The 25580-nt window shown below is 40.1% G+C and overlaps 1 pseudogene; it reads left to right on the top strand.

Annotated features, from left to right (window-relative positions):
- Positions 1-2804: 2804 nt before the first annotated feature.
- LOC129087654 (heterogeneous nuclear ribonucleoprotein U-like protein 1) lies at positions 2805-5144 on the top strand (annotated as a pseudogene).
- Positions 5145-25580: the final 20436 nt, after the last annotated feature.

The raw sequence follows: 25580 nt of genomic DNA, 5'->3' as shown, positions 1-25580 counted from the left end.
GTGCTACTTCCTGAGTTGGGAGAAGCTTAAAGAAAGTCTAAGGATGTAATAAGTGTGACTGCTTAGACGGAATTAGTCCTATTACAGGTCTTTAAAGTAAATGATAGAAGAAAGATCAGGCCTCATTCACTGTAAGTGACTGATCAAGTACTCACTGAGCTCTCCCTCTTCATCCGCAACCTCAGGATTCCCCCCAAATACCCAGAGCACCAGCACCCACTGAGGTCTTAGATAAGTGAAAAAGGAATCCAGATGACTCGCTATCTTTCAGATGAAGAGTCATTACCTTGGTAGAGCTACCTACAGCAAAGCTGTAATATATTAACTATATAGAAATACACTACAGCACGGAAAATCCTGAAAGGATCATAGGAAGATAAAAGGTAAGCAATCCTTGCTCAGAAAATACAACCTAAGAACTAGAAGAAAATTCCATATAAAGATAGAAATGGACATGGTATAAAGAATGTGAAAAGACATAATTAGATTTAGAAAAAATAAGATATTAGAACCATGGAAATTGTGATTTAAAAATGAAACCCCCAACCTGACTGGTGTGTCTCAGTTGGTTGGAACATCGTCTGTAACCAAAGGGTTGTGGGTTCAATCCTTGGTCCCGGCACATATGGGAGGCAACCAATCGATGTTTCTTTCTCACATCAGTGGTTCTCTCTCTTCCTTCCTCTCTCCCTTCATCTCTAAAAGCGATGAAAAAAAAGGTCCTTGGGTGAGGATTAAAAAAAAAATAACACAACCATTGCAAAACAAGCAATAACACTAAAAGAGATTTTTGGTCTCTTTTAATGACAAATAAAAAAGATTTACAAATATATATATACACACATACACATACACTTTAGGGTTACAAATATTTATTTATTTACTTTTATTAGCACTTATTTTATGCTGAATTTACTCACAGACCGTAAGTTTTTGTTTCTTCAATTTCTTCTGGGACATCTTTTTCTTCTGTGCAACACCCTCCTCTGGTTTAGGAACAACCTGCTCTTTTTCTGTAAGGATCACCTCAGCGTGGCAGGGAGAGCTCATATATGGGTTGATCTGCCCATGAGCTCTCTAAATTCTGCACCACACCTTAGGAGCTTTGTTCACCTGGATGTGCTCAATGACTAGAGCATCTTCATCTGAAACCTTAAGGTCAGCATTACTCTCTGAATTTTTAAGCATGTGCAGCCAAACTTCAGCACTCCTTTTGGGCCACTCACCTTGTGTCCAGCCCCACTGCTTGGTCTGAGTGCACCTATCACCATTGTAACAATAGAATGGCACACACTGCTCTGTAAAGTGACATCCTTAGACACTTGCCTTTCAGATATGCATACCCTTGATGGTCTGGACAGTATCATGAGTGTTCTTAAAGTGAACACAAAGATTTGAATCTCTTGATTTCCATGATTTTGTGGAGTTTTTTGGGGGTCAAGTGAATAGCAAACCATTTTTTCTTATGGAAAGAAGAGGTTACCCCTGGCTGCTTATGGGAAGAAGAAGAGCTACAAATATATATTTAATACAATAAGATTACAAGAAAATTCCCAAACCTGATACAAGTAATTGTTTTGAGGTGATTGAGTTACGGGTCTTCTTTTTTTCTTTTTTTTATGTTTCTGCATTTTCCAGTTTTTTGTAATATGCATATATTACTGTTATAAAGTATATCTTAAACACTAATGGTTTTTAAGGCACCGTTGACAGGCTTGTGCATGGGTCAAGTTCTATGTGGACGGAGTGTGACAGCAACAGACTTTCGATCTGAATGGCAGGCCAAATAACGTTACATGAAGGTTTATTACCCTATCTCCACAAATCTCATTAAAATTTCAAAGGAGATACAGTAAAAGGAATAAATCCATAACAGTGCTAGAAACCAAGGGCAAGTATCATCAGTAAATCAGATACAAAGGATCTCTGTAGGACACAAAGCAAATGAAGTTGATTTATGAAGAAATCAGACTTGAGTGCCTATAACTGCAAGTGCACATGGGCAAGGATGGCCAGAGATGCAAGTCACCATCCTCTCAGCAAGAACCTTCTCAGCAACCTTGGGTGGAACCAGTAAACCCATTAGGCCAAGAGAGCCATGTTCTCTTAGAGGGATACCTACTGAAAACTTCGCAGAAGTATGAGGCTAGTAGCCTACAGAAACTGGCATTTTCACCAGAATAAAGCCTGAAAAACTGAGGTACTGTAACAATGGAATCCTTGTGGAGGCTAAATATGGTAATTAGGTGGGGGGAAGCAGTGGAAGAAAATGCCACATATTTAAGAAAGACAAATTTTCAGATTAAAAGATATCCCCAACCAAAAAAAAGGCTGAGCAAGGATAACAAAAAGAGCAAGAAAGACAGCTAGACATAGCCTGTTTTTCAGAGACTAAAAATGGAGGAAAGGCTACCCAAATTACTTTATTAGGCCAGTATATCCTTGATATCAGAACTGAACAAGGACAATAGAAGCATAAAGAAGAAATAGTCTCATCTTTGAATATAGATGCAAAACCAAGTCAGCAATATACAAAAAACAATAACATAGAATGATATTTTAAAATTGTATCCTATTAATTAACAAAGTATTTCAACATTAGAAAAATATAATAATGTAATCTGACACATAAAAGATTAAAGGAGAACAAAACTTACTCTTATTTCTAAAATTGAAAAACGTTTGATAAGCATTTTAAGTCACCGCTGCCATTGGAGTGCTTCCCTTTCCCCCTTTGCCTCCTGATAGGAAACGTTAGTGGGGGACAGAGCCCTGGGAGGCTGACCTCCCTGGGGGCTGGGGTCATGGCTAAATGCCATCTAAAGGGGAACAAACTTGGTGAGGAGCTGCAGCCCCACAGCCTGGACACTTGTGCCCTCAAGGCCAAGCTTGCTGAGTGGCAGCAGGTGGCTCTGGAGGCCGAGGAGTCCAATGAATAGAGGGCACTTGAGGCCAATGACAAACCAGGGCGACCTGGGCTCAACAATGAAGAGATGTCGTGGACAGTATCACCAGGCAGAGCCAATTCTGAGACCCAGGTCATCAAACAAGGAAACGACTGAGGTTGTGAGAGGAGACTGCTGGAATTGGAGCAGCCGCTGGCCTCCCACCCAGTGGGAGTGAAGACAAGGATGAAGCAAGAATCACCCCTCAGCTTCCTCCCACCTGACGCATCTCAACTCAAGCCAGACACACAACAGCTGCAGGGTTGCAAGAGGCCTTATAAAGAAAACCCTGGATAGGGTGGGATATAGGGTATTTGGGCACTGAGAGGATATAAGGGGCCACTTTCCTCGGCCTCCTTCTGAAGAGGATGAAGAGGACTTTGATGACATCCTTGTTGTCAATGATACATGTTAACTGTGACTTCCACTTCATGGTGCCCTGAGACCAGGGTAGTGGCCACCCACTTACAATTGAGGGCTTTGCATACCTGTGGCCAGAAGTCCATGACAGCTATGGGGTTGGAAGGGGTCATATGTGCTTTGAGATGAAGGTCAATGAGGAAACCTCTGTGAAGCACTGTCCATCCACGGAGCCTGACTGGCATGTCGTCTGTACCACACGTCGCCTGTATCAGCAGGCCCCTTGACTCCTGCAGCACTCAGCTAGGTGGACAGCCTTTCTCCTATGAGGCACTGGGAAGAAGTCCACCAGTAGTCGGTATGAATATCACAGGGACAAGTTTGCAGAGAACGATGTGATTGGCTGCTTTGCGGGCTTTGAATGCAGAAGTAACAATAAAAGTATCCTTCACCAAGAACAGAAGTGGGTGGGCATTGCTTTCCAAATTCAGAAGGGAGCCGTGGGGCGGGCCTCAGGCCCCCTGCCCTCATGTCCTAGTGAAGAGTGGTGCAGGGGAGTTAACTACCATCCTGTCCTTCCTGGCTCCACCTTCCTCTGAGTGAGAGGGTCCGGGCACTGTCAGACCAAAGACCAAGGCAGACTGGGAGATTCCTCCTTGCTGGTGCTGATAAGACTGTGTGGGCAATCAAACATGCAGCCTCGAACCCCTCCAAGAAGTACAACATCCTGGGTGCCAGTGCCGTCATGGATAAACGCAGGTGATGAATCTACACCTGGTCCAGCAGGCCACCCGGTGCCTCAACCCCCTCCTCCAGTTTGCCTCCCAAAGAAATGCAACCATATCCTAGACCGGACAGCTGTTTATGGGTCAGCCCAGAGACAAAGCATGAGATCATCTGAAGGCTTCCAGCGCAAAGCTATTGTCATTTGTCCCACTGCCAAGGACCTAAAAAACTAAACAGTAAAGGGAAACGGCAAGAAGGAAAAACATACACCCCAGATCAGGCAGTCTTGGAAATATAAGACAGCTTCATGTTGCCAGACTTTGGGGACTTCCTAGAGGAAGTGCTGTTCACTGAGCCGCAGTGGAAGGAAGCAGGCAAGCTGGTGAGGCCATACAAAAAAGAAGGCCAGGCTACTCCTGGAAATGCGCTTTAACAACTGAAGCGGCGGTGGCTTCCAGCACTGTGACAACTGCACCCTGCCCCCACCAGGGCAACCAAAGTGGTTTCCAGAACCAAAGGGAAGACAATGGTGAGGGAGGCAACTACCAGGGAGGTATCAACCACAGCGGAGGTGGTGGCTACAACCAGAAGCGCTGTGTTAACAATGGCTGGGATAACAACTCCGACAACCGAGGCTCCCCAGCAGCAGCCAGCCTGCCCTTCAGCAGCCACCAAAGCCACAGCAGCCACCGCCACTGCCCAGGTACAGCCCTGCTCAGAACCCACGAGGGGCCAACAGCTACAACACGAAGAGCAACATCCCTGGCTCCAGCCCCAGTACCAGCATCCCCACTCCCATCAGTAGCTACTGCCCTCCACAGCCGAGTTAAACAGCGAAACACCCTACAACCAGGGAGATTGCAGCCAGGACTCTATAGCCCTGCTACCGCCACCTCTACCACCACCTGCCTATAACTATAGGCCCCTACACCCACCCCACTGCCGTCTCCCCCCACACAGACCTGCCCTCAGCCCAGCTGCAACCCGTAGCAGCAGTATGCCCAGCAGTGGAACTAGTACTATCGCAACCGGGGCCAGTGGCCGCCGTACCATGGAACCTATGACCACAGAAGCTACATCGGGAACACACAGAGGGGCACAAGCACTCAGTAGCCATGGCACTGCCGAGGCCCCTGCCGGCTTCCTGTGGTGCTGGGGGACAGGTCACCCCAGGGCTGTCTCCTTCCAGCCCACTGCCTCCCTTCTGAGGGGACGTCTTCCCCCACATGTGGCTGGGCATTTTCCTCTGGATTCAAATAGACAACGATGCCCTTTTATTTTCGGTTCCTCTCCCCATCCCCTCCCTCTTTTTCCTCTTCTTCCCTTCCCCGTTTTTGACAAAAGACCCCCCACCCCCTCTGGCAACCTTGGTCATACAGTGAGGCTGCAGTGGCTGAGGGGGGCCAGCTTCCTGTCCACTGTCCCAGCCCTGCTCCAAATTTTCAGTTTCTCAGACCCTCATGCAGTTGGTTGTAAATTCTTCCAGAAGCTATTTTACTGCCTCCTTTTCAGGAGTTAAAAAAAAAAAAAGCAAAAAATTCAAAAAAAAAGTTTAAAAAGCAAGTATAGAGGGAGGTGGCAGTGACAGAATTTTTTGTAGTTACGCTTTTATAAATTTTTAGTGTCCATTTTTACTATGGGTCAGCTGTTGACATTTCCTCAGGATAACCATTACTTTGCTGAGTTCAGGCAACCGAGGAAGCGCCACATCCTCAAAACAAAAGCAAACCACAGAATCATCTTTAACCTAAATTTTTATATGAAGTCTCAGTTTCCTGTAACTTTGCACAGAAACTTCTGTGTTGAATTAAATTGTAACTGTTTTTTATGTTTGGAGAGATTGTGACTATTGAATTTGAAACTTTTTATTCCAGACATTTTGGTAGTTTCTTATTGGATCAAGATTGTGAGAGGGAGGAAGGGGCATGGGGCTCCTCCACTTCAGAACATGAAGTCGCCCTACCGCCTCCTCCGCAGAGGCCTCCCAGGTGTCAGTCCCAAAGGTTTTTCCTAGAGCGATCCTCTGATTGTGTTTATTTCCCCTGACCCATACGTTTCAACAGGATTTTTAAAAACAGCACTTAAGAAAATTTAAAAAAAAAAAGTTTGATAAAAATCAAGTGTACATAATTTTAAAAAAAAAAAAAAAACCTAGCAAATCCAAACGGAGAGGTAGAAAAAAGCCAAATAATCACTTGTCTCCTCATTAGCCACATTCACTTTCTTCTCTCCTGAAAAAACGTCCACCTTTAATCACTCTCCTCTCATGGCACTTGTGGTTTTCAAATATGTCACAAAATCTTTGACATTCTTCTCTTCCAGAGGTGGAGACTAATTAGTGTAAAGTGTGAGTGGCAGTGTGTGACTTGAGAGATTAGGTTCTAAAAGGCAACGCAGCGTCCTCCTTGTGTCCCCTTGTTGTATTTGCTCTCAGGAAGGTAGCTGCCATGCCACAGGCAGCCCTGTGGAGACGTTCCAGTGGCAAGGAACTGAGGGGTGAGCCATTCTGGAAACAGGTGCTCCAGCCCCGGTCAAGCCTTCAGATTACTGCCTCTACATCTGACAACTTCACTTTTACCTCATTAAAGACCCTCAACCACACCACCCAGCTAAGCCATTCTCAGATTTCAACTGCCACAAAAATGTATGAAGAATACATGTCTAATAAGTACATATAATCTGCTAAATTTGGGGGGTTATTTGTTAGGCAGCAATAACTAAGACAACCAGTCTTGCAGGAAGGCTAGACTGCTCCCCAGCCCTAAGGGTAAGTGTTCACTGAAACAAGCTAACCACGGTGACCTTCTGTTTATGACTCGTTTTGGAGAGCGAGACATTAGTCTAAGTACGCTTCAGAAGGCTGGAAAGGCTTCCTCAGTTTGAAAAAGTCACAGATGTTTCCATTTCTTCCTCTAAAGGTTGTTGCCTGAATGAGACACTTTCAACAGTGGCAACAATTTAAAGACCATGAGAAGAGGCAGGGCTACCTCAATGAGGACACAATGTGCTGAGAATTAGAGATGGGAAAGAGGAAGTGTTCAAGAGGAACACTTGATGGATTTGTAAGGTTACCCAGACCTAAAATTTCCTGGAACTCAGAAGTTCTTAAGGGAGATAACAAGTGCCTTTAATGTTTAAGCCCCTTTTATTTCGACTTCCTATTCACTTGTAGTTGAGTGTATCCTAATTGATTCAAAAGAGAACTCTTGTATGTCAGCTCTGGCTACCAAAACAAAATACCACAGACTGGTGGCTTAAACAATAGAAATGTGTTTTCGCAGCTCTCAAGGATGAAAGTCTGAGATCAGGTGCCAGCATGCTTTGGTTGTGGTGAGGACCCGCTCTCTGGCTCACAGACAGTCACCCTCTCACCGTGCCCTAACATGGCACACAGGGGCGACTAGGGCTCTCTCTTCCTCTGCTTAGGAGAACAGGATCCCCTCATGGAAGCCCCACCCTTGCGACCTCATCTTAACATCATTTCCTCTCAAAGGCCCCACCTCCAAATACCACTGCATTTGGATTAGGGCCTCAATATCTGAATGGGGAGTGGGGGTCGGGGGGTGGGGGTGGGGAGAGGGTAGCACAAACATTCAGTCAGTATCAACTCTTTTAATCTGATAAAGGATTATCAGGTTAAAAAAACCCCAATATCATATTTACTGATAAAACTATAGAAACAGTCTCACTAAAAATAAAATCAAGACCAGGATGCTTGATATTACCACTCCCATTCAACACTGAGGTGCAAATCCTAGCAAATGAAATGAGAAAAGAAAATCTTATGTAAGAACTGGAAAGAAAGTGTTTAAAATGTCTTTCTCCTGGGTAATGCTATGATTATCTATACCAAAAGCCAAAGAAATTTTAGAAAAATTCTTATCTATTTTTGATGTAGTTGTAAACTGGTAAAGTTTTCTGGATGGTAATTAGATAGCAGCTACTAAAATTTTAAATGTGCAAAGTCTAATCAACTATACCACATCCAGGAATGTTTCCTATAGAAAATTTCAAAGTGAGTAAAAGCGTATATGTATACAGTTGTTTAACATAAAATTGCTTATAAATTTAATTGGAAATAATCTAAATGCTGAATGATGGAAAAACAGTTAAATTCTAATACATGTAATACTATATAATTATTTAGAAGAATGAAGTATATTTTATACACTGACAAAGAAAAAATATCAATGAAAATTAAAGGGGAAAGCTTGTTAAAAATCTGTTTATGTATGTGTGTATGTATAACACCCAGAATATACAGAGTGGGGCAAACGTAAGTTTACAGTTGTGAGTATGCAAAACACAGAGTCTATTCTTATATTAGCATTTATTAATTATTGTAATATTTTCCATATGAACAACTATAAACCTACTTTTGCCTTACCCGGCTTACCAAAGTGTTAATAAACTGTTATCAGGAAGATCTGAATGTTTTACATGTACCTCTGAATAATTTGAAAATTTTCAATAAGAAAATTTTAGTTTTCTATAAAAATAAATTTCTTAAAATACTTGATAAAGAATAATTTTCCTGATTTAAAAAACATTTTTAAATAAAAAGAATCTAATATACCCACTCAAAATGAATTACTAAAGGTAGGGATATTATAATGCCCTACATACAGCACAACTATATCAAATTACAGATTTATGTTATCAATAATATGTCACATTTTTTTCACATAGCTAACAGTTATAGTAATCATTTCACATCTAATTTTAAAGGAAAAACGTTTAATTCAATTAAAATTTAGATATGTCATTTGAAGCTTTTGAGGGTATTTTGATATTTCATTTAATAAATATTTTTAAAATTGGAAAAATAGGTATTTCTATCCATTTTGCTCATATAAGTTTGAAGCTCAGTGTATTTTTTCATAATACTTACCCGAGGATATATTTTTAATTGATTTTTAGAAAGAGGAAGAGAGAGAGAGAGACATCGATCGGTTGCATCCTGTATGTGCCCCTACTGGGGACTGAACCTGCAACCTAGGTATGTACCCTGGCTGAGAAGCAAACCCACAACCTTTTGGTGTATGGACGATGGTCAAGCCAACTGAGCCACTCAGCCTGGACTCTGTGGTTTTTAAGAAAGTTTACTGCAAACACTATACTGAGAATAAGATTGATGTCCTTATTCCTTTCCAAACTTGCTGTTCTCCTTTTCCATGTCCCTACCCCCATGACACAAAGAACTGGATGGATTAGCACTCCAAGGAAAGGAATTAGGGAATGTTGAAGAGGAAGAAAAGATGAAGTGGTCTCCCCTATGATCCTGAAAATAGCAATCAATCCATTTATCAATAACAAAAATAACTGTGGGAGTCTCAATTTTGTCAAAAAAAGTGTGATTTTTATCAATGTGAATTTGATTTGTCTGAAGTGTTACTTTCTTCACAGTGTTCCAGAACAAAGCTTGCCCTTGCTCTCCCTGCCCCCAGAGGCCATCGATACAACTAAGAAGCTCGGATTTGCTCAGAGAACCTCCAGACTGCAAGGTAACTTTCCCAGGACATTGAGTCCACAAGGGATTTTACATCTCAAGCCTGAACCACTTTGCTTTCTCTCCTGAAGCTTGTGTCCCAGTGTCATATGTAAGAGGTGAGTACTTTTTCCCAAGAGATGGTCAGTGAATTAAGAAGTGGGCAACTTTTGAGATATTTTGGAAATGAAGGAGTTTTCTAAAGTGAGGAAATTGAGTAGAGGTGGCTGGCAGGGGAAGAGGTTTTAACCTCCTCCTTTGCTTTGTAGTTTTCAGTTTTCTTCTTTTTACCAGTTCAGTACCCACTGCCCCTCCCCGCAACGGTTCTCTGAGGAAGTAATGCTCAAAAACAACATATTCTTGTTATTAAGTTGCCTCTGTGAAAGCAACCTTAGCCCCCCCAGACAGACAGGGGGAGCTGGAGCTGCCAAGTGTCTGTGGGTTTAGGGTCTCTCCTCACCGGGAGGAGGCAATGATTTAAAGGACATAAGACCCTCCCTGTGGCGTCACAGACGACAGGTTTCTGAATAGCATGTCTTGTGGACAGTTTGTGAAAACTATCGTAAGCAGCTTACGAGTTTCTTCCACGTTCCATGCTTAAAAGGGCCTGTTAACACTGAGCCACATGAAAAAATTATACTCTAGAGGGATTCCTGCCCCTCTCCATGATGCGATTAACATCTGAAACGACTCAGATTATGCTCCAATGAGGAAAATTTAAGAAAGGCTCTCTTGAACATTAGAAGAATCTACTTGTTTTGTAATCTGCACTTTTATTTCCAAAAGACCTTTCATTCCAGGTCTAATTCTGCAGGATTCTCCAGTGCTGCTTTTTATAGGCTGCACACTTTGATGTTAGTATCCATCTCATTGGAGGATGGTCACAAGTTTTGAGGTATTTTGAAAGCAGTTCTTGCCTGCTAATCGTAGGGACACATGAGCTTCCTATGTCAATCCTTTGATGATGAGAATCTCTGACAGGATTTGGACACTCAGAGGTTTGCTTATAGTTCCCCTGCCAGGTTTCATCATCTGAATTCAGCAATGAATTCTATCTTGATCTTTAGAAAACATTTCTAAATCTTGATCTTTTCTTTTCTATCTTGATCTTTAGAAAACATTTTTTCCCCTTCCTTTGATCTCTGTATGCTCTTACATCAATTTTAATTTAATAGTCACCTAACAAAAAGGAAGCCACTTAAAACTAATAAAAAAAAGAAGCATTAATTCATAAAGAAGAAAAATTTCCACGTTGAAGTCAGGCAGGTCCTATAGTCAGACCCTGTAACTTGACTTGAAGAAGCTACCAATCCCTCTGAGTTGCCTCAGTTTCCTTATCTATAAAATGGGGTTAATCATAACCCTCTGAGGCAGGGTTCCTAAGAGAGAGCTTCAAAAAATAAAAAACCAACCTTAATGTTGACACAAAGTCTCAAATGTTTTCTGATTTAGTGTTTCTGAGCCACCTATGAACATAAAACTAGGTGTGAATTCTTTATAGGCATATGCTTCTTATACCAATTGTGTTAGTCAGCTACTACTAAAATAATGCTGCATAGATGATATGCCCCAAAAGCTCAGTAACTACAGTATTTGAAAATGAAATATTTATTTTTCACAAATAACTTTATTGATTTGGATGTTGTGAGTATGTGAGCTATCTCCCACTTGGATGTTGATTGTTCTCAGTTAATGTCTCAATTTGATCGCTATCAACTTCAACTGGTTTACCCAACTTTGGAGCATCATCCAGCATGGAATCTCCAGCATGAAATTTTACAAACCACTTTTGACACATTTGATCAGTTACAGTACCTTCTCCACACACTGCACAAATCTTTTCTTGCATGTCAGCTGCGTTTTTTTTCCTTTCTTGAAATAATACAGCATAATGTGCTGAAAATGTCGCTTATTTTCTTCCATCTTTACTGTTAAAATGGCTATACAAAACTCACCAATTTTGTGAAATTTGTGAAACCAAGTTTTTTTTTTAATGCGTGCTGATATGGCAACTGTCACAATGCAATTTAACAAAATTGTTTCAAATGAAGTTAAAGACAACTAAGCAGGACTAGAGCCATCTTATGGGAAAAAAAAAAAAAAACTAATGAACTTTTTGGCAAACCAAATAGCTTCAGTCTGTTACCCAGATCTGCATTCCTGGATTGGAAGCTACATGGGAAACAGGTCTTTAGTTTGGTAATATTTTGTTTTGGGAAGGGTTGGGGGATATTTTTAATGATGTATCACAAGACTTCAAAGGCCAAACCAAATCATGAACAGATTTACTTAAAGCCTCATCTTGTGTCATGTTCATTAACATTCCAGTTAAGTGCATCCTCCATGGGGCAATGAATTATACTCTGCTTCCTCTAGTGGAGGTTCTGCAAAGTTCCATAGCAACGATCATGGAAGTATGAATCTGCAACAAGGAAGAAGTAAAGAACTGAGAACAGTTCAGCACACTTTCCCTCACAGAAATTATTCACTTTGCTCCCTTAGGTGAAGTACTCCCCTGTTGCCCCTTAAAACATGCCAAAGCCTTATCCAATTATGACGTCAGACTCATAGTTCAGGATCTGTGCTATACATTGGGGCCAGACACGGCTCTTCTTGATCCAGATACTTATAAACAAAAAGACAATGAATCTGTGACCCTACAGGCCAACATACAATCATGAGACAGGGACAAGGAATAACAGTAAATTATATAGCAGTCACTGGTATACAGGAACTCTAAAAACCTATTATGAACACACTGACCAGTTTCCCCAGGGTTTGGAGCATTCCTCTACTAAGCCCTGGCTCTGCTCCACGGGAGTAACACCCAGTCCACTGTTTTCCATGGCCCCACTCTGCCTCAGATATGACCTTCTTTTTCCTTCATTCTCCCTGGCCACATGTTAAGAGAATGCTAGAGAATATGAGCAGCTCTCACTCCTACAGACCTCTTTTAATCTAACATGGTAGAACTTTTGCAAATAGAGATCTCAAAAACCAGTTGGTTTTTGGTACAGTCAGTTACTGGCAATTCCATATGTCAAAGGCCACAAGTTTTGTGAAGCCTGTCTTTGTTAACTTAATTATGAGTACTTTTGGTGCATCAGGCTTCAGAGGGACTACTTATTCGGTTACTTTTCTAAAAGCCATGTTTTCCAGGTAGAAATGCCTACTGTTGGCATTGCCTTGAGATTTGTCGTAATGAGGCTGTGCCTGGATTTTGTCAATTCCCTGAAATTTTTTTAGTATGTCTTTCAAATACAAGGGGTTTTTCAATTTTTTCTTTTACTGATTGGAAGGGAGAAACAATTTTATTTATCAACCATACAGCTTCTGGGATTTCTTAGCTCTCTACATTCCCTCTCCATTTTGATTGTAGACGGGCCAATTTTTTCTGGGCTCATCACTTTCTTAATGTACTTTTTCAAATGCACTGTATTGCAGCCTGTTCACATTGTCAACATTTGATTCAGAACCTCCTTGTCCAATGCCACAAGTTCACTTAGGTACATTTTTTTTGCCTTCACGTTATTGAAAGTGACAGCTTTGCAAATGTTTCACTGCCACATAACACGTTGCCTTTTTCCAGCCTCCTACAACATTTTGTCTTCTCTTGGGTGCTGCAAAGTTGCAGGACACAAGCTTGGCTGATAATAGAGAGGGAGTGAAAAATTGGGAAGGATAATCCAATTTATCCACCGATCTAAATCAACACAGATTTGTAAATTTGTTAAACTACTCATCAAAACAGCAAAACTCAAAGAAACAGCATTAACAATGCAATACTGCCTTGCTTATACCAAATCATAACCCAGAATGTGATGCATCCTTTAGAATACGACTCGACTACCGCGGGCCAGGTGATGACTCAGATCTCTGAACCTTATTCTGAACTGGAGCTTTTGCAAAGCCATCATTCATTTCATTCAACTGGGCCTCTCCTTGGCATATATGCGTCATTGACATATTAAGCCTGCTTGTGTGCCTTTCTCATTAGTCACCTCAGTAAAGTAGCACAATGAGATACGGTGTGTGTGACTCTTGTGTTGTAAGTAGTATTTGATTATAATCCAGAATATGTTCATGTGTTTCCTGTCTTCTCAGCCTATTGATAGTGATGCTATTGACTAGAAATGCCTGGGGGCACTCACTTGGGCCATGTTACTTGTAGAAGGTCCTATAGACATTTCCCCCAACCAGAGCCTATGTGGCTGGACCAGCCCTTGAGATTATTTTTATTATTGCAAGATGCAATGCATCTCAGCGACAAACATCAGGGAATTAAAAAAAAGAGAGAGAGAGACTTATTCTTCACAGGTCCTTGAGGGTACACAACATGCCAGAAAGCCACACACTGAGGTAGTGGGGAGAGAGTGAGGACAGAGGAAGCATGAACTTGGAGTTCTAATTTTATTGGGTTCAAGGGTGGGGTGCCTAGGGTTTTGTGGGTTCATTCTTTATTGGTGAATTTAAAACATAATAGCAGGAATAGGGCTTGGGAAGGGAAAAGCAGGGTCAGTCAAGTGGTCAGTTATCCCAGTTACCAAGAGTTTTTAAAATGGAAACTTCATGGGTGGGACCACCTAGTTCCTTATCTATTGTTTAGCTAGTAACTGCGCAATTCAGTTGGTAATATGTTTATTTAAGATGGGTGACTTTGAAATGGATGCCTCCGCAATCAAAAGCTTTAATGTCAGGCTCTTATACTTCATCGTGTTGAACATTTTGATATTATTTTTGATGTGAAAATACAGCATTTTAAAATCTCACCACTCGTGTACTGGTGAGAATATGGTCTGTAGATCCCCAAGCTAACATTGATCTGAAAGGTTATTGGGGGTTGTAAATGACATGACATTGTTTAAAGAGCTTAACACAATACTTGAGTAAGTGCTCAATAATTTTCAGTTTCCTTCCCTTCCCTTTTCACTTCATAGATTAGAGTTTTGTAGTCCACTGTGAGCATTAATTTGTTCAGCTCTGCCTTCAGGTGGAACATCTGTATAAATCCAGCTTTGTGAATATTTTTAAACTGAGAGCTTTTCCATCTGTTTTGGAGTTATAGCCATCCACATTATCCTCACTTGAGCTCTTAATGATATATGTGTGATGGAAACAAGACGTTTTAATGTGTAAGTATTCATAGCCTCCCCATTCCTGTCTGTGCAGATTCTACCTTCTTCCACCATCTGAGGCATTCTTTCTTTGCCAGTCTAGTTCTTGGTATTTTTGTGATGTAAAATTAGAAGACTGAGTTACCAGGCCAGAGATGCACGAAGAAAGGAGAAAGGATTTTGGAATTCTGGGTCAGCCCTGGGTTCTTTCTTGTAGGGAATCCAGGTAATGAGCAAAGCAGAAATGAAGCTTAATTCAAAATGGGTTGAAAGAAGAAAGAGCTTGAGGTGAAGGCAGGAAGAAGAAGACAAAGAAGCCTCAAAACGTGGATGTCAGGAGAATTGGGGGAGTTTGAGAAGACTCTGGAACAAACATGGAGCATGAAAATGTGTGGAAGAGAGGTGGTATTTTCAAAAGTATTGTTGTGGGTTATAACATAAACCTCCTTAACATTTCTTGAGAAATACACATAGAATATTAAAATTCCTTGCAAATTACTTAGGGCTGCTGGAGTATACATTTCTTCAAATGGAATGCTGTGTTAAAACTCATTTATCTGAACCCCGTACACACACATACATTTGGGTCCTATGCTGCCCTTCCCAACTAAACAGCCAGCATCAGGATTCCACATTCTCTTTAAAGCTCAGCAAAATCACTAAGGTTCCTTTTCTAGAGTTTCTTCTGTGTATTTTGTGTAGGATTTTCATTTGAACATGCTTTCAAGAAGAAACAGTTACTAATATTGATATTAACTGTAAACACAGGTGCTCTTGTCAGACTTCAAAATCCATTTTAAAACTTGTAAGTAAGGTGATTTATGCACACACAGAGTCACACAGTGTTGCAGATAGCTAACAGATCCTCAGTCCATCTTCCCATATCTAGCCACGCAACTCAAGATTGGATTTCTCAGCTCCCTTGAAGCTCATTGGCCATTGGATTCTTTGTGTCGGTGGAAAGTGAGCAGAGGTGATTATGTAATTTCCATATCAGACACTTAAAAGAAAATTGTTGGCTAACCCCTTCTGCAGGCTATGTTGTGGACAAGGAGCTGTGACAGTTTCAATCACTTAAATAGAACAAGACCATAGTAACAACAACTCAGGAAGAACCTGGGTCTCTCCATGATCTTTTGCCCACCCAACCTGGGTAACAACTTCCCTCCAGGCGGCATGAGAAAGAGGTACACTTCTATTATGTTTTAACCAGTGACTTATGGTAGTATCTGCTACTACAGCTTAGCCTATATCATAATCAATACATTTAGGATACATTGCTTTCAATTAGGGAGCTACTGACTAATGGGTAATATAACATACATATTACCCTCTGTGTTGCAAACAATATGTTGTAGTAAAAACTACAATTACCAGGGGTCATCATCAGGTTCAAGAGGTACCATGCACTGCTATGAAAATTTATCTCTTCCTCTACAATTATGTTGTGATTGATTTTAAATGGAAACTGATTCATAGACATAGAGAGGAACTGGTGGTTGCCAGAGGGGAGGGTGGTTGGGGGACTGGGTGAAAGAGGTTAAGGAGTTAAGAAATACAAATTGGTAGTTACAAAAAAGTCCCTGGGGTGTAAGTAAAGCATAGTGAATATTGTCAATAGTACTGCAATAACTATGTACGGTGTCAGCTGGGGCACTGAAAATGCCGAGGGGGACACTATGTAAAGCATATGATTATGTAACCACTCAGCTGAACACCTGAGACCAATACAAATAAAATTGAAAATAAAATAAAATGACAAAAGAAATCAGAAAGCATAATGAAGGAATAAGGAGTTGTTCAATAAATAATTTTGCTGATTTAATAAATGACCATAAATTAAAATATATACTACATGAATTAAGGCCATTGAGCTTAGCTCAAAAAAATCTAAATGTCAACTTTAGGTACAAAATATAAAATTTCATTTGGTTTATGGTATTTGAAACACAAATTTCTGCATATGAAGTTTCTGTGTAGGAAGTAATTTGGCATATTCATGATATGAAATAGAAAAAAATAAATTTCATAAAGGGTAGTAAAATAGGTTTAAGTCTAGTTATAAAGTGTGGATTAAAGTTGATAACTAAATCAACTCAACAATTACAGGCTAAGCAGCCACTGTGCATAATGTTCAGATTTATATCCACAGTCTGGCTACTATGCTACTGAAATAGCTGCCATAATTGGTTTTACAAATATTTCTCTATACCAATAATAACAACAAAAAGGACATTATTCTCATCCTTACCCATGTCCCCACCCCGTTCTATGATGATAGAGTCTCATTGGGTGCCATTCGTTCTTCTAGGATAAGAAGAGAAAGACTGGACTAAGCTATAGCTGAGCCCTTTAAAAACTCACCATTGAAAGTGTGGTCCTTGGACCATCAGCACCTTTTAGGAGCACATCGGGGATGCAGGATGTGGGCTGCATGGCATCAGAATCTGATCTTAATACTGTCTACTAGATGACTTTGCATGCATGCTGAAGTTTGAGAATGCTGTTTTTCAGTATTACACTGAAATCAAGTAGCAAATACACTACTTTATGCTGAAAGTAAGGCCTAAAACACTAACTACCTCAATAAAGTACTTCTAATCCTAAACTATCCACACAAATGAAGTAATTCTAGTTAAAGGTCTGGAAACCATAAAAGAACTAAAATTAAAATATACATATAATTTCCTAGTGTTGCAGATCCTTAATGAATTGATGTCTCAAGGAATAAGATTATTAGTTTTGTCAGAGTTCAATAGACTGTGTAGGATCACCCAAATAGCTCTACAGATATGGCATTTTATTGTTAGGATTTGTTAGGATTTATCACTAAAAATCTCATTCTTCATCCTCAGAGGTGAGCCTACTTGCAGATGCTTTCTAGTTAAAAGAAGGCTGAGACCATAAAAGGGAGAAAACATGATCCTGTGAGACACGGAAGGTAAGGCAAAAGTAGGCTTGCAGTTATGAGAACTTAAAACAGAGTTTATTTTTGTATTATTTTTAATTAATTATTGTATTATTTTTCATACAAACAACTGTAAACCTTCTTTGGCCCCACCCTGTATCAGGGCCACCTGTCCAGAATATTTTACTGATAAGGGCATACAATCAAAGAACTTGAGAGACATTGCTCTAAACTAACTTTTCTCAAAGTATAGTGTAAGAAACTTATGTATCAGCATCACCACGGAGCCTAAGCCCAGACATTCTGACTTTGATAGTGTAGTTGGGATTCAGAACTTGTATTTTTAACAAGTACCTCTGCTTAAGGTGGTTCACAGGCGCCATGTTGAAAAACATAGCATTGAAGGAAATAAAAAGCATTCTGCAGAGAGCCCAGGTATCTGTGAATAGAGCATTTAAGTGGTAGCCATATGTCATGTGCAATGCCCACAACCAGCTGTCTCGTCGTAAGTCTTGTTGAGGGAAAGAATTTGACAAACTGACTTTGCCCCAATGTAGAAACCTCGGACTGTAAGTGAAGACACCACTTCCTAAGGATTTTTCTGTCATAATTGCCCCTGTTAAAATGGATTTGCCTGGGTGGGTTTTTAAAAAGACCCTGCTTTCTGCAACTTTAGGTGTTGTGGTATGTGTTAATCATTGTAGGATCATCAGAGAACAATCATTTTTGGGTTCATTGAGGCCCCAAGTTTAATAAACTTTAAAAAATAAATAAGTAAAAAAGTAAGTACATATATACACACATACCATTTTTAAAAACATTCCCAACAAGTAGTACACTATTAGATCTAGGCAAAGGGTCACTGCCCTGAACCCTTCTTAAAAGACCTATATCACACTTACATACACACACAAACGTATTAAAGAACACGTGGTGCCTCTGTTGCTTGGGATTTAGCACTCAACAGGACATAGTGCAACTTTAAACCCAAACATCTGCTCTGTGACTAACACCATTCAGGGCCCACGGAAATGCTTCTATACATCATTTGCCATGTGTCCTCAAGGTAAAAGGTGATCACATCCAAATGTTGTAAAGGTTTGTGACCTACTGCTAAGAGCACTGGAGGTGAACACTGCTTCCAAGAGCAGGGAGAAAAGACAAAGCAATCAACTCAGCAGATCCCCTGAAGGTAAGGCATTCTTACCTCCTGCAGAGCTGCTTCCCATGGTGCCTGGCTTCATTTTATATGGTAGTCAACATTCAGCAAATATTTACAATAGTTGCATCTGGCAAAAATATAACAGATTGCAATAGTAACCAGTTCACATTGTTACTGTACAGCCGCATGGGGTTCTGCTGCCGACTGCCCATAAATTCCAGAGGCAGAGGTTTGGTGAAAAAGGAAAGGAGTCTTCTACTTAAAAGCTACATAATTTGGGAAGAACAATGGGTTTCTGCCTCAAAGCCCACTCCCTTTAAAATACTCAAAGACAAATAACCCTTCCACCCTTTGCCAGCTCAGTTCAAGGCCGTGCCTGGAATTCCTTCTCCCATTTAAAAATACCATTCTTTGGGATATGCAAGTGGCTGCAGCAGAATCATCCAGGTGACTTAGCTGGTTCCTGGTCACAGTCCGGTTTCAAGCATCACTCTCTTGAACCCGCGTGTACCTGGCTGGGCGGGATCATGCAGCACATCTCTGGTCACCAGTGCTGCTGCCACCGCTTCTCACGTGGGACGGGCGTGGAGCTTACAGCCGGGCCCCGCGGGATGCAAGCCTGCTGGCCCGGGAACACTCGGGCCCCCATCCCGAACCAAGCTAGCCAGGAGGAAGAAAGAGAGCCAGTTTGTCTGCGCCCTCTGTTTAAACATTCTACCCCAAAACTCGTGCACTATGGGAGTGCCCAGCTTCCCAGCCAATCTAGGCTAACGTTCATCATGCGTGTCAGCCCACACAGCATCTCTGCCCCTCCTCCTGCCACCATGATCTGGAAGTGGGTAGGAGGGTTTCTGGCCATGCAAAAGCACAGCGTCTCTGCCCAGAGAAGGGGGACGTCACCGTGTTTGCTTCCACGATACACGTGTGTTACGACTTTTTCAGTCTGCACATACTCCGTGCAAGCTTTCTCATGAGCTGTTAGTTGTGCACCCTTTCCCGGGCGTATGGAAGCCTGTCACATGGTTTCGGTTGCAATTTCAATCCACTGCCTTCCTCACTGCCCGACTCTTCTTGGGGGACTCTCCTCTGCCCAGCCATCTGGTCAGATCCCTTCTGTAACAACATCGCTTCCAAATTTGTAAGTCTGTAGCTCTAGACAAACAGTTCATGAAATATGATACCAGTACTTTATATTGACAACCAGCTATGCATTGGACACGAACATTGCAAATAATTGTATTTGTATAAAATATTTTAAATTTTCAAAAAATTAAAAAGATTTCTGTTTTTAAAAATATTATATTCATTAATCCTAGTTATTCTTTTATATTTTAACTTTATATATAATTTGAATATTTTAGGATAAAAGTATTTCATAAACAATATATATTAAAATAACTAATTTTTCTGTATTTGTTTTAATGTACATTCTTCATGAAAATATATTCAGATTGTGAAACTTTTTGTATAATTACATTTTATTTGTAATCCTTCAGAACACAAATTATAACAGAAAATTGATTATAATAACATTAGTAATTTTTGCTGAACTGAAGACAAGAAAATAAATTTAATAAAATACATAATAAATTATGAATTATGTCTCCTTCATTTTGTTACTCATCTAAACACTGCCAGTCCAACAACAAAACATCCAGATACATGCAATAACAATTAAACTTATTTGTTGCTTGATATTTTTCCAGCAAAAATCATAACTACAGTTTTTAAATATTTCATTATGGTGGTATATTGGTCAAGACAGAAGGATGGGACCTGTTTTATTTAACAGTGTTTTGATTTAGAGATAATGATAGACAATTATAATCAATTAACAGTTTGATTTGTAACTTTAAAATATTTAGACATATGGATGTGGGCATTCATTTATATCCTTGCCTTGGGCTACACAGATGTTAGAGAGAGAACTGACAACTACAACAAAACGAAACAAGACAAAACCAAACAAAACAGAGACAAAACAGTAAGAAGAAGATTGTGAACTTGTAGAGGCCACTGACATCTCCTTAGACTTTTTAATCAAAGCTACTGGGTTTCACACCACCCAAGTGAGATACGCTGCTTACAATCAGGTGCTGTCTATTCCCGCAATAAAGCAACATTTCAGGATTGTTTTGGTTACTCCAAAGCATGTTGTTCTTAATGGTCCAATGGGAAGGATGTTCTCTAGATTTAGAGAACTTGCAGGAGACTCAGCAGTTGTTGGCTTTTTAGTGTGAGTCCACACATGAAGATAAACATGAAGTACAGTCTTTCAGCTGTGCAAAGTCATTGTATTCTGATGACACTGAAATTGCACTTGCTCCCCACCCAGGAAAAAGATCACATACAGAAGGAAAAATGAACATGTTGGCATTGAATTTCCTACTGTTAAGTGAGGAGCCAAAAGATGTGCAACTACATAGTTAGCTGCACCTACAATTACACAGTCAAGTGTTTACAGCTCCTCCTCTCTCTCTTCCCCATGCACCTTCAAAGAGGCCATGTAATTTGCACACAAGCTCTGGCACATGCCTACCTCTGTTCAAATACTGGCTCCATTAGTTATCAACTTGTGTTTATGGCAATTCTATGCCAAGGTATGAATTGCCATATTCTTCTACAATATGGGTACTAGTGAGTATTTACCCCAAAGGTTGGCTGTGAGAATCTGTATGCGTTAAGTGCCTAGAACAGTGCATGGGCATGCAGTAAGGGCTTGTGCATATTATTCAGATTTGTTATATGTCCTTGATTAGGTCCCTACTTATAAGAGCCTGGAAGAACAGTATCAGGACATATGTCTTGTGCAAACTGCTACCACAGGTACAAGAAAAAAACAAAAACGCAGCATTTGGATTTTGCAAGGCCCCCTTTATCCAAGACTTCGGGCTATTTAAATTGCACAGTTAATTGACAAAACACCTTTTTCATTTTCCATCCACTTAGCCCAAACTCCCTTCTAAATTAGGATTTGTGGTAGTTTACAATATCAGAGCACACTTAAGGAAGATCGATGAATATCTAACAAAGATGGCTAATTGCTTAGGGTCACTGTTTAGTCTCAGGTGCACACCTGACCTCTCCCTCCCTGCCCGCTGCTTGTGGGTGGTTCTGTGGCCCAGATACTCAGGTAAGAATTAGTCTCGTCGTGCTGGGCATCGGGGCAGCTACTCTATAAGCCTCAAGAATCAGTACACCATCACGCATGGCAGGTTTATTCTTGACTGCTCCCCTCCAACCCCCCTTTCCATTCTGCTCTCTTCCACAGGAGCACGAAAGTAGGAGCCCCAAGGCAGGTTTAAGGAAGGCCTGGGCAAGTGAAGGAGGAAAGGAAGACCATGAGCTTACTTCAGCATGTCTACTTTTACTGCATTTTTTTTAAAAGAGAAGTCCTAAAAATTTCTCTTGAAACCCAGAGGTTTTTGGCACAAAACTTGAAAAAGTCTGATGTAAGAGGTGAAAATGCTGTTTTCCAATCAGGCTCAAATTTCTGAAATAAGGATCTCTTTTTGCATGTTTTCAGGAAGGATGTCGGTAATATGGTTACAAAATTTTCAGCAGACACGTAAAACGACCCTTCTATCATCTTCAAGCCCCCTCATGCACTTCTACAGATGATTTACAGATTTACTGGATTCAGGCAATCTTTATGTCAGACACCCTAAAATATTTTAGATGAGGTATATTTGTTTCCTTGTGCTTTCTTAACAGGGTTATAAGCTACGCAAGGGTCGTGTTTTTTAAATCAAATTCAATGCTGTTCTTGGCACAGGATTTTGCATGCAGGTGCCCCATAAATATTTATTGTTGATTATTAAAAAAAGAAAACAATAAGAAAGTAGTTCCAAATTTGTGAGGGTTTTCTGAAAGGGAGGAAGGGAGGAGTGAGCCAGAGAATAGTGATTCTTAAAAATTGTTCACCATTTTCTGTGACTACAAAAAATATAAGTCTTAAAATTCAAACACCAACACAATATCTAAAGGTATATTAGTACCTTTTAGAAAAGTGGATAAAAAAGAGCATAGTATCAAAGATATAGTAACTATAATTAGGCGGTTTCTCTAAACACATGTAACACATTGTCAGGAGGAGAATGGAGAAAACACTTCTTCATTACATCTCTTTTCTCATTCTCTCTGGTTGTGGCAGGTCCTAGTCATTAAAAAACACTTTTCTTAAGCCCATCTGTGGTAACTGAGATAATCTCTGTACAGGTGTGCATTATGTAGGGTGTAGGCTGAGCTCCTTCAGCCAGGAAACCCAAAAATACAGTGACATAAATAAGGGGAAATTTATTCATCCCCCATAACAGTCCAGAGCTGCTTATCCTATTTCTGGGTCCAGCAAACACAAGCCTTGGGTCAAATCTAGCCAGTTCTTGTTTCTGTTTGTGAAGTAAGAGTAGTTTTCACACTAATTTTCTTTAAATAGCTAAAAAGAATCAAAGAAAGGACAAGGATAATGTTTTGTGGCACATGAAAATTATATCAAATTCAATCTTCAGTCTATTAAATACGGTGGTTTTCCTTTTTTAAACACAGCAACGCTCATTCATTGATTCATTCATAGTAAAGCATTCGTTCATTCCAGACAAGTATTCATTCATAGTCGAGTCATTATCTAAGACTGCTTTGACACTATAATGGTAGAGTTGAATAAATGCAACGGAGACAATATGTCCCATGAAGTCTAAGACATTTATTACTATCTAGCCCTTCACAGAAAAAGTTTGCTGAGAGCACGCTGGGTAGCTCCCACTCCTGTGGTCCATTCAAGGGCCCAGGGTTCTTCATTTTTCAGTTCTGCTGTTGCTTAAGGTTTTATCTTATCCTTAGTGGATGTGAGCCACTGCCACATCCATGTTTCAGCTGTTGGTAAGAGGGGAGAGTTAAAAAGGAGGGCAAGGAATTTCTTTTTAAGCTTGTGACACAGAAATTGCGCACATCGTTTTTGGTTATGTGGATTCCTTTGTTTAATTTATTAAAATATACTACACATAATGAAAGCAAGAAAGATGAATTTGGGGTTAGGAGTGTCAGCTGAACCTTTAAAATCTATCCAGTACCTGAAGTCCACAAGGTTCAATATACAGAGTCATGCTGGCTTACGGTCAGAAGTCTTCGCTGTATTTATTAAAATGGCCACTTTTGGATGTAAAGCAAATTGATATTCAAGGCAGAATAATTTTCTGGAAGGAATTCTAGTATTTCATTGCATGTTTTAAAAATTAAGTGTTCCTCAGGATCCCAGTACGTGGTGTGTTTTCACGTGTGAAATGTAGTAGAGACTCACTAGTTGTTGGAGGCTATTGAAGATACTCCGGCACCCTGCGAGCAGTTGGGGTGTTAGAGCTCCGGGTGAACGTCAGGTCCTGTCCTAAGCTCTGTGAAGTAGTAGCACGAGACAGTAACCCATTTGGATCTCAGCTCTACTAACTGCTTATTATGTGTATTTTCTGAACTTACATGTAGCTCATGGTTTGTTTTTTTTTTTAGATTTGATGGTGACAAAGTACTTGCATTTTTGCCTGGAGTGAATTTGACTCATGTAACACCATATTAAAGGGTCTCATCCTGACTGGCTGCTTTGTGAAAAAAATTAATTCCCATTTCGTAGAAAAAATGAGCAAGAAGATAGACCCAGTTTATTTTTCAAATCATAGACGCAGGGGCCCACCACCGTTATGAAAAATCTTATATTGCTCCATGTCAATTATCACCTCATCATGTGATGTGTTTGAAAATCTGTGTGCAGCCTACCCTCCTCTGGAGAATATGGCTGCCTGAAATTGCTCTCTTGCTTCCGATCAGGGCATGACCGAATACACGGCAGCATCCTCCTTGAAGAGCATTGAATTGGCCTTCTAAATTAGAACCATTACCAGGCAATGCACATTACTATTTTGATACTTGATGTGTTCTGAAATTAGAACAGAATAATAGTGACAGCCTTTAGAGTGCAACATGCTTTTAAAGTTGTGAGGTTTATTGTAAATTTGTTACAGTCTATTGGTGTTTTGCAACATCTCTCAAAGCCCTGTCAGGCTAAGTATGGAAAGGAATTCACCACATACATGAGAAAAGTTGTTTCCAATCAGTGGGCGAAAACTCTTTAATAAATGCCATAGGAATAATTGCCCACTCAATTGAAGAAGAAAAAAATCAAATTAGATTCCTACCTCACAACATAGACAAATTAATTTCAGACGGATTAAAGAGCCAAGTGAAAATAATTGTTTTAAACTATTTCAAGAAAATATAGAAAAAACTTTGTAAGGAAGACACAAAACCCAGAGTTCATAAAAAAGACACACTTACTGACCTATAGTCATGTTTAAACCTTCAGTAAAGCAAAAGACAAAGTAGCTAAAAGGCAGATGTTAGACTTAGTTTTATATTCACAATATATAAAGTGTATAAATCATGGAAAAATGATTTACAAAAAACCTTCATAAGTTACAAAGCATCTAATAAGAATGTAAGAATTGACTATAAGTAAACTTCTTCAACTAAGAAATAAAAATGGCTTATAAATAAGTGAAAATGTTCTCACACAATGAGGCATTATTTTACTCACCATATAGGCAAACATCATGAAGACCAAACATACATGATGGTGTGTAACTATGTGTGGCAACGGGGGCTTTCATGTGTTAGCAGGAATGTCAGTTAGAGGGAAATTTGGAAATATCTATCAAAATTTTTAAAATCATGTTTCCTTCAACCCAGCAATTCTCCCTCTGTGTAACTATTCCCAGAGAAATATTGTGCAGAAAGAATCACATGCAAAATGTTTGATGTTCATAATAGTGAAAATTGGAAAGACAGAAATGTTCATAGGGGAATGGCTAACTGGATGATGGAGCATTATATA

This window comes from Pteronotus mesoamericanus, unplaced genomic scaffold (assembly GCF_021234165.1).
Source record: "Pteronotus mesoamericanus isolate MK-2021 breed Mesoamerican mustached bat unplaced genomic scaffold, CSHL_Meso_final contig_130, whole genome shotgun sequence".
NCBI classification, from domain to species: Eukaryota; Metazoa; Chordata; class Mammalia; order Chiroptera; family Mormoopidae; genus Pteronotus; species Pteronotus mesoamericanus.
This window is presented reverse-complemented; position numbering and strand designations above follow the sequence as displayed.